Source organism: Strongylocentrotus purpuratus, unplaced genomic scaffold (assembly GCF_000002235.5).
Source record: "Strongylocentrotus purpuratus isolate Spur 01 unplaced genomic scaffold, Spur_5.0 spur5_scaffold_8, whole genome shotgun sequence".
NCBI lineage: Eukaryota > Metazoa > Echinodermata > Echinoidea > Camarodonta > Strongylocentrotidae > Strongylocentrotus > Strongylocentrotus purpuratus.
The window spans coordinates 26661991-26673168 of record NW_022145614.1 but is presented as its reverse complement, the minus strand read 5'-3'; positions in this window follow the sequence as shown (position 1 = coordinate 26673168).

The following is an 11178-nucleotide window of genomic DNA, read 5'->3' as shown; positions in this document are numbered from 1 at the left end:
AACCTTTACTTTTCAATGAAAAAAAAAACAACTGAGATGATAGAAATTATATAAGGTGAAAAATAAATAAAAGGGGCACAATTGTAACAAATTTATTTATAAATACTACACTATAGCAGTTGACAAATCTATTTCATTTATGAGAAACCTTCAACCCAGAAGAGCACTAACTAATTTATGCAATTTGCGTTCTGGCAATTATAGTACAAAGGATAATAGCAGGTGAATGAAATGCTTCATCACCACACACGTCTGGGAAAGAAGCATCCATAAATTTGAATACATTTACTTGATAACCGACTTCGCATAATACGTCACATTATCAAGAAAATGGCGATGCCCATGTCGTGCTGAGAAAGTGTACTTTATTTTTGCTTTATACCTCTCTCATAAACTTTGGTGGGGAATCTTTTAGATGTATGGGTAATAACATAATAAATCTCTCGGAATAAGTAACGTTATTACTTGGGGTTCGGTTTCCTTTAAACGAAGGTTACAGTATTATTTTTGGGAAAAATGGGGTGTTGTGTGACAAAAATCTTCTAAGGAGATAAAAAGATGACAAATATTGGGTACATTTGAGGCAGGATACAACTGATCAATATGTGCAGACGACAGATTTTAATCATAAAATTGCATTTTGCGGAGATTGACATTTCTATGTGTGTTATTGATTTTACTCATGATTAATGTGACGGTTCATTCGCATTGCAACCTTATCATATTATTTACTCTTGTCACTTTTATGACTGTGCATTGTTACATTATTCTTCTGCTTATATACGGGAGGAAAACTCAGGAAATCGATTCCACATCGACCGAGTCAACTTCAGATAATAAAGAAATTTCTTAGAACTTTGATAGACAGGTCCGATTTTGGTTTCTATGAAGAAATTTGAAACAAGATACAATCCAACGAAGAAAAGGAGACCGAACGAGAAACGCAAATATACCTGCTGACAAAGTGTAATATTGATTTTACCCATGATTAATGTAACGCTTCATACGTTTTGCAACCTTTTCATATTATATACTTGTCACATTTACGACTTTGTTCTTTTACCAGTGTACGGGAGGAAAACTCAGGAAATCGATTCCACATCGATAGAGTCAACTATAGAACCATGAATAAAGCAACTTTACTTGACTTCAGGGGCGGCCGAGTGACTTCCAAAGTGGGGGGGGGGGGGGTACCAAGAAAAAGGGGCACTTTCTGGAAAAAAGGGCACCTACAAAGGGAAATCTCAAAGCCTAAATATACGATTTTTTAGCCATTGGTATATTCCCCTACATTGGGATTACAATTATCAGGGATGATTTCAATATTTGTTTCACTTTATACACCATACAAGATATTGCTGAAGCATCATGCTTGCAGTTGGGCTTGATTGTCTAAAAAGGTGTTTGCGAGCGAGGAAAATTTTTAAGATGTGTGAGGTCGCAGTGCGAAAAATTAGATCTTATAAAGAGGGAAAAACCCAATCCTAATGGGGTTATAAAGCACATTCTCTTAACGGAAGACTGAAAAAACTTTGATAAGTAACACAAGTATATCATCTATAGATCTGTACGAGCGTAGCAAGCGAGCTTTGGGGGAAATTGCTCTTAGTCGCTTGAAATTAGCTAGGGCGCGTTTAATGATGAGAGGAAAAGGGAACACTTATCAGGAAAGAAAAGGAGCATGTGCCAAAGTACAAAGAGTAATTATCAGAGGTGAAAAATGGGGCATTTCTTACATCCTCAAAAAGAGGCACTCACCAGGGATGAAAATAGTCAGTCATGAGAATAAGAAATGGGCATTTGTCGACGGAAAAAGGGCCCCCATTAGATTTTAATAGGGGCATTTATAAGATATTATTATATATATATATATATGAATATATATTATATAAGATATTATTACTGTTAAAAGGGAAATTACCATAGGTGAAAAGAGGCACTTATCACACCTGAAAAGAGGCAATGACCAGATATGACAAGGGGCCCTTACGTGAATGAAAAAGTGTGACTTGTAATAAGCCTCTGCTTGACTTAAATGAAGACAAAAATAATTCTTAGAACTTTGATAGACAGGTCGTATTTTGGTTTCTATAAAGAAAGTATAAAACAAGATCCTATCCAACGAGAAAAAAGAGACCAAAATGAGAAACGCAAATATATATCTGCTGACAAAGGGTATCATTGATTTTACTCATAATTAATGTGACGTTTCATTTGCATTGCAACCTTATATCATATTATTTACTCTTGTCATTTTTATGACTTTGCATTGTTACATTATTCTTCGGCCAGAGACCAAACGAGAAAGGCAAGTATACCTGCTGACAAATTGTATCATTGGTTTTACTCATGATTAATGTGACGTTCCATTCGCATTGCAACTTTATATCATATTATTTACTCTTGTCACTTTTATGAATTTATATTGTTATATTATTCTTCCGCTAGTGCATGGGAGGAAAACTCAGAAAATTAATTCCACATCGACCGAGTCAACTTCAGATAGAACCATGAATAAAGCAACTTCACTTGACTTAAATGAAGAAAAAAATAATTCATAGAACTTTCTTGACAGGTCCGATTTTGATTTCTATGAAGAAAGTTTGAAACAAGATACAATCCAAAGAGAAAAAAGAGACCGAACGAGAAACGCAAATATACCTACTGACAAAGTGAAAATCGATGAATGATAACAAAAAAGAAAGAAATATCTTTTACACTGTCATATATTATTAAAGACAATATTCAAGTGATATCATTAGCTTACCGAAATTCGTTGTAAGATTGGCAGTGCTTGGTTTTGCGTGAATCTAACTCATGGTGTCCATCTCATTTCTTCTTCTGTGAAAGGGTTCTGCGTCTGTTGTATTTAATATATACTGTTGATGTGTGGTGTGTGTGTGCGTGTGTGTGTGTGTGTGTGTGTGTGTATGTGTGTGTTTGTGTCCGCGTATGTAAATACGGGTGTGGTATAGGTATTGGAATGAATAGGTGTTTGTGGGCGTATGATTTTTATTTTGTTACTATTGGCTGTTGATTAATTTCATTCAAATTTTATGTATGCTAATTTTTTTTAAATTTTTTTTTAAATATTTTTTTTTGTACAGGGCCCCTCGCAATAAGCTTTGTTTTATTAAAGGTCCTTCCAATTATTTTTTTGTATATATTCATTAAGTAATTATTTTGTTTTTTAATGGAAAACAAATTGAATTGAATTGAAGGAATCGCGGCCTGGCCTATTAAAAAAATGAGAATGAAATATAACGGCTTAATATTGTATGTCAAACCCTTTGTGGCATGAGTTTACCAGTCCTTTAATTCTCCATCACGAATCGGAAATGCGGTAAGTATATGGAACCTTCAGTCCATTAGATGTGATTGGCAATATCGGAAGCGTTTACTTATGCTTGAAAGCTCTCCTGGAAATGAATGCATGCTTGATGCAGACTATTGATTTGTTTTCAATTAGAAGATAATACAGACCAGAGCTAGTGTACGTAATGAGATGAGGAGGAGGAGGAGGACGGGGGGGGGGGGGGTGTAAGGATTCTAGATTATACAGATCGCCTGACAGTTTTGTATTGTAGAAGCGTCAGTCTTCATACACTAAATTTATTTGTGTTCCTTTCTTAGTGTTGTATTTTTTAACGTTTTTTAACGATTACCAGCCGACTTCATTTTGAGCCAGGTTTGCGGTAACACCACGTTTTCTTTCGACAGAATTAATCGAATTCATATCATCTAGAAAAAAAAAAAAAAGGATCAACGAATTTGGATCAACGATGTCCACCATGGACGCTTGGGGGGGGGGGGGGGTTGGATGGGTGTATTTCATGGTGGCTGGAATGCGAGTTAGAGATTGGGTTGGTGATGGTCGAACAATCTCTCCTTATGTTTGTTCATTCTTCGACTTTCCACCTTTCTGCACCCCTTTTTAAAAATCTTTCAGTCTTTATACAACAGGGAAAGAGTGGTTTTCGTTCCGTTATACTCTACAGATAATATCAAAACATTATGGACATTTCCGTGAAAGTGTCAAGTTTAGATTGTAATTACTTTTGATTACTCTTGACACTTTCACGGAAAGTCTATCTATCTATCTATTACCCGATGTTGCCGACAGCTCGTAAGCAGAGAAATGCCACTTATCCACCATATCGAAAACCAGCAATGCAAATTCATCTTCATGACGGATTATACATCTGTGTTTGCTAACAGCAAGTGCACTTAGAGCTATTGAACGAGTGAAAAAATGGCGCCTTATACCAACGCCAGGCTACCATGGTTACTCTGGTGCATTTCGTTTTGTTTTAAATATTAATAATCGTAAAGTTGTCACTTTTAATGGACGGGGCTATCATCATGTCGATCCAAATTGTTACTGTTTTAATACAATTGCGAGAGAAGGAACGAACTGCATATTGATCTTTCATGGTAAGTACTTAAAGCTGATTGCCGTAATTTCTTTAAAAAAAACATACTCAGTGGAATGCATGAACAACAAAAAAAAGAAGGAAGGGGAAAACCCTGTATTTCAAAGCCTCTGCCTTTCCGACGCTGAATGTTGGGGGATTGTGTGATGGTGGTTGTGGAGGGGGGGGGGGGGGGGGGGGTCGATGAAACAGATGATTCATTTCGCATACCTGCAGGGATTGCAGTCTCACTCCTGATGTATCTAAATGCCACAATATTTCTATGCTTGTCATAAATTTTAGACATTGCTTTTTCTCCCCTTTAGGATAGACAATCCTTGATTTTCTTTTCTTCTTCCAGACTTTGAGACTGACGCAGTCCACCGCTGGCGCTTATCATACCTTGTCTGTCTTCTTACTAATGGGTCAGCTTCGCATCCGCAAACAATAATTTTAAAGCATATATCGTTCTTTAAGTGAAAAGGGTTTTAAAGCTTTTCCAGGTATATCAATAAATATAGAAGAAAAAAAAGTTTAAGGCGTGTATCAATATAATACAACATTTTTTTTTAGAGTTCTAATAATTTAGAAGAGGGGAGGATAATATATTAATAGGAAAAATACGATCCCCCGATCCATAGAATAAAAACTGTTTACACGAGGTCATATTTTTTCTCAAGAATGTAAGGGAGATTGAGGAGGCAAGGCTAGTTTATCAAGCATGCTAATATTTATGAAGAGAGAAAGACAGATAGAGACAGAGGGAGACGAGGGGAGAAGTTTGAAAAGAAAGAAGAAAAGAGAATAAGAGAGTGGGTGATTAGATAGAAAGGGAGAGAGAGAGAGAGAGAGAGAGAGAAAGAAAGAAAGAGAGTTTTAAGGACTATGCGTTTCATACAAACTACTTCTATTCACTGCTTCTCCGTCACTCATCCGTCTTTATTCTGATCTGTTTAAGATTGATTTCTGAACTTTGCTTGCTGCTTTTAATGTTAAATTTTTTCACTTTTGAAAGTGGTTTCTGCTATGAATGACACGCCGGATTTCTACACATCAGCATTTTATTAATATCCCTTTTATGTCTATTGCTGAGGTGCAACCTTTTCTTCTAGACTTAGATAATTTAGATGAAGTGGGTTGTATCGATTAAAAATTCACAAGTAAAAGAAGCATTTGATAATGTTTGATACACTATTATATTATGTCTCACTCTCCTGCAGTAATTCGAAAACTGAAAGTCTTTGAACATATCCCCGGTTCATTCTGCATTGAAATAAGTCATAAGATGTAGGATTACTATCTACTCGATTGGTTTTATCATCGATTTTTTTTATAATGTAACAGTAAAGCTCTTAACTTCTGAATACCTTTACAAATCTTTGGTCTATACAATACGGAAGCATGGAAAGAAGGCATGCCAAAATAGGAAAGAAGATGTATTCATTGCAGACTCTGATGGGAAAACCTTGTTCACGGGGAAACACTCCGATATTTTGAACGGAATTTTTTTTTCAGATTATAATCTATAGAATGTACTTTTGGTCAGACGAAGTGACGAAAATCGACTGATGGATATTAAATGGCTTGCCTATTGACCAACTTGAATGGCAAATGGCTTCATTCATTTTGATATTTGAACATTCCAGAATTATCTATACAAAACGGAAGTTAACAAAGATGAAAATGAATGACATATTGATTGAAATGGAGGGAAAAACCTTGATTACCAAACCGGACCATTGTCGATCATATTTTATCACATTCCTTCTAGAGCGACATTACGAAAAAATCGTCGGTGTTAAATATTTCCCACACCACGGATTCCCCCCCCCCCTCAAAACAAAAATACAGCGCTATGGAATTATTTTTCTTCTACGTACGAGGGCTGAGTAATTGTAACCAGCATCTGATTCGCGGAAAGTTTTCTTTATGACGTCACCTTCTTGGCAACGCACCAAACAGGTGCATGCGCGCATGCGCGATACTTACCACAACTATTATTTCTTTCTTCTGCGTTTTGCGAATCGTGTGAATTTTGGAAGCGGAAAACTGTCATTATTTTGGCAAAATTCTTGGAAAATTTCAATCGAAAAGTCATCAAGGATATCTGGTAAGCTATGTTATTGCAATATTCACTGGTGAAAACTTAACAAATCAATGAGGAACTGAAATTTCATGAAATTATCATTCTATGTTTAAATCATACAATATCCCGGACGCGTGATGTGTGTTGTGTGCGTGTATGTGTAATTCACACAAACGGGTTGTAACATTATATGATCATATCCATACACAATTCGTAATCATTTGCAAAATATGGTAATTTTGTTTTCTCTCTCTCTCTCTATTTCCGTGTGCAAAATTTGAAATCATTTTTCTTAATGACTAAACAGTAGATATCACTCTAGAAAAACATTAGCCTATGAAAGAAAATGAACGATGCGTCATTACATCCGAGTTCACTGCGAACTACTTTATCCAAGCAAGTTTTGACATTCATGTTGGTTTCTTATTTTCTTATGCACAGACGTAGACTACATGATTTATTACTTTTTCATGTTCAGATGTTATTTGTAATTGGTGTCATCAGTCTAAGAGAGAGAGAAAAAGAGAGAGAAAGAGAGAGAGAGAGAGAGAAAGAGAGAGAGAGAGAGAGAGAGAGAGAGAGGGGGGGGGGACTACACATGATCTCTTACTTTAGTTTCTTGAATTAATCATCAGACTGAGGCTTAGATATTTAAAGAGGGAGAAAAAGCTTTTATTTTTGCTAAACAAATTTAAAAAAAACTATTGACAAAGAGCATGTTTTTTGTATTGTACATGTAAAAACTTCCTAGATCATGTAAAAAGTGCTTTTCTTATGCCTGGAATGTTTTGGATAAAACAGGGTTCTGTTAACAGGCTGTATGTCATTTGGTGTATTGGATGAACTAATAATATTGATTAAAATTAAGATCCTATTAAAATTTATCTGACTTTATACTTTTTAAACTAACCCAATACACAGAAGCATGGATGAGAATCCCGACCTAGGACTTTCATCCCCTAAGCCCCAGCGCCGCGCCCAGCAGATGACCAACAGACGCCGCCGCGAGACCAGCGGGCCTCACGACGGTCACACCGCTGAGGTGCTTGCTGCAGTTCAACAGACAAACCGCGCCACAGACGATGGTGGCGCACTAGTTGCGAGTGGCCAAGCAGCCGGGCAACTTGCCCCTGGATCACTTGCACCCGGACTACTTGCCCCTGAGACGGACGATCGCTCTGTAAACCAGGAGAGGGTTATCAGGATGACGACCGCTAGACCAGACGTCTGTCTCGAGGCTTTTCAGAAGAATATGGAGGTAGGACATATCAGAATTGTTAGAATTAATAATTAGAAGAATTTGTTAAAAATGTATTTGTGACATGGGAACTCTAAACCTTTTGTTATACTTCTAGTAAATTTATCATCAAATCATTTGTTTGAAATGTAAGTTTAATTGCTACACATCATCAATTTACAAAAAGAGAATTTCCACTTCCTCCATGTCTTTACAAAATAGACAATAAATTGTTCAGTTCGCAATATACTTTTCAGAATTAATAACAAATTCACCCAAAGAAACTAAGGCCTAAAAAAAAAAACATTGATGGTAATTTACCTTTTATTTTTGTTTTTCGTTGCCAGGCCGGTGAGAGCAGTGGCCAAGCTGACGAAGACCTTCTGAAACAACTTGAATCCGCCCAGGCCCAGCTTAAGGTATTAGTCGTTACCATTTTTATTTTAATAGTATTGATGAATGGTGTACTGAGAATGTTTGAAAATTTATTTGATCAGTTTCTGAAGATCTTTAACTTCTTAGGTGTTGTTGACTCTGTTGCACCTGTGCATGTTGCCAATTTTATTTTATTTTTTAAAGTGATCAAACTATTGGAAATTGGCCTATATACGTGGCAAACGTTTTATATAGTAATTCAAGTGGCGGCTTATTTCATTCATGTAAAATAAATAATTGAAAGATGGGTGTATGAAGTGAAAAAGAGAGACATAGAGAGAGATAGATAAAGAGAGAGAGAGAGAGAGAGAGAGAGAGAGAGGGGGGAGGGGGGGGGGAGGGGAGAGGAGGGGAGAGGAAATAAAGGAAATGAGAATTTATACAAATTTTGCTCTTATAATTACAATAATAATTTGTGTGTAATATTCCGGGGTAATATTTCATGTTTATTTCAGAGGTATGAGGGTCTCGCCCATGCTGCTGCTGCAATTACAGGATCCACAGTTGACACCCCTCCCGAGACTCTGGCTAAGAGTCTCATGGATGCCTGGGGTGAGCAGAGGTTCGATCAAGACCAGATGGAAACTCGCATCGAGCACATCAAGACGGAGAAGGAGCAGGTCCAAGATGAGCTCAAGGTATCAATATTTTGTCCACAAATATTAAAATAATACAAGAGAGAGAGAGAGAGAGAGAAAGAGATACAGAGAGAGTAAGAAAGAGAGAGAGAGAGGTAGGGGAGGGGCAGTGGCGGATCCAGGAGGGGGGGGGGGGCGGGGAAAAACAGGTAAAAACACGTTAATGTTACCTTTATTTGGAGACGGGCCCCTCCATTGGTGCTCAAGGGGGGGGGGGTGCGATTAATTTTTTTTTCTTTCTGTAACCCTGGCTTAAAATCATCGTGTGCCTCTAACCAAAACTGAGTACCTTGCGTGAACTATTAAACCATGAGTCCAGATAATACGCAATAATTTGAATGAACAAATTATGATGTAGGGTAACATGGACGAGGCGAGGATTAATTATAGTAAACTAGAATTGTCAAGTATTTCGAAAATCTACCTATAAAGTAAGAAGGCTCTACTGGCTTTGTTTTCAAGTCTTTATAAAACATTACTCACATTCTCCACTGGCATAACATTGATTTTAAAGAGGAAGAAGTGAGACCGGAGCAATTTTTATCAAAATTAAAATTAGTTAAGTTGAGTTGATTTTATTGACTTTTCGACCCCTTTTCGGGATATGAGTGTACAATCGAATACATGAACATATAAAAGTGTACATGGATTGTAAAATGAGAATAAGTCATTTCTTTTATAAACTACAGTAGATAAACAATACTTACAAACATAATTTTACAAGTCAAAAGTGTTATCTGAAAGTTATAAACATTAACAATTAATACTGAATTACATTGATCATAAAAAGCCGTGAAGGCGTCGTAACTTCGTACTCTTCCACTATTAGATATTACTTCATAGTTCATACAGTATCTATGTTTGAGTCATGAGCTCTTTGGTTAGAGAGAGAAAAATGCTGGACGAAATAATGTTCTGATTAGTGTTATGAGTTCCTTTAAACGGCAAGTATTGACTGAGTTGAACAGGATTTGCATTTTTAGCACACTTGTTTGTCTAATAAAATGACCTCTTAGATACATTTGTTTTTCTTTTGCAAAATATGATTCATAAAATACTATATATAATATATATGATACTATAATACTAATTATTTGTATTCCAGGATCTTGTTCACTCTCTGAAAAAAGTCATGGGAACATCGGGTGACTTGGGATCAGGTGACCTGTCACATGACATCGTAGAGAGTTGGACAGAGATGAAGGAGGAGAATGCTCGCCTTGAGAGGCAGACCAAGGTAAAATTACGATCCATAATTCATTCCCAGCAATTAATTGAACCGTATTGTGAGTCGTTTAGTACTGTGGCAAAATTAGGCTTCAAGTGTAAAAATAGTGTATTTTTTTTAAATGTATGATCAACCTTTCTCTGGCTAGATTTATCATATTGGATGTAATAGGATTGTTAAGAAAGATATTACAAGATTGAAATATACAAATAAAAGTGCAACAAATGAAATAGCGTTCTCACCTCTCACTCCATGAGTATTAGAAATCAAACACGTACTCCTCATGATATTTTCAAGACAAAAAAAAGATTAATATTTTAAATATTTTACTTATGATATGACTTATGCTTGTACGAAACAAGATTGATACTGTTTTTGCAATAATTTGTTTAAATGCAATATTGATATTATGTTTATCTGAGTTCGTTTCATAATACATTTTTGATCACGATGTCTAAATGTTATCATTGTTTTGCAGGACCAAATGAAGAACATCGTTAATTTGGAAGTAGAAGCAAAGTCGATTCTGGACAGAATCAAGGTAAATTTGCCTATGACTATTCTAAGAAATAATCAAGTTTTCCTAGATAAGTGAAAGGTCAATATGAGAGACCAAAGGACATGGTATTTGTTGGTGTATCTACTAATTCTGGAGTGTAAACTACGGACATTTTGTTATAGCAAGGTCACTTTATAGGTACGGCTTACCGCTACATACTTCGGTATATTTATTCTCTGTATCCTAATATTTAAATTCAATAATGGATTATCTTAATGTACGCTGCGTAAAAGTAAACGATAGAAATAAAGACCACTGTTTGCTAATATGCAAGAAAACTTTATCACTTTACATTTTGAACCAAAAATTAATAAAAATCTTTCGTAAAAAAGATCCATGGCATTTGGAATATTTTCCCATTTGATATGTCTTTATCTTGAATCATCAGAAAGTATGTCTTATATTACTAATTTTAAATTGAGTTTTCAAAAGTTCTCATTCCCAATTTATTGGTAGATCTTTGCCATCGATGTTGGAGTTGTCGAGGACCTCACAGAGATTCGAACCGTCAAGCTCGTCTCACAGATCCACACCAAGACAGCTGAACTGCGTCGAGAGATCGAATATCTAAGAGAGGAAAGAG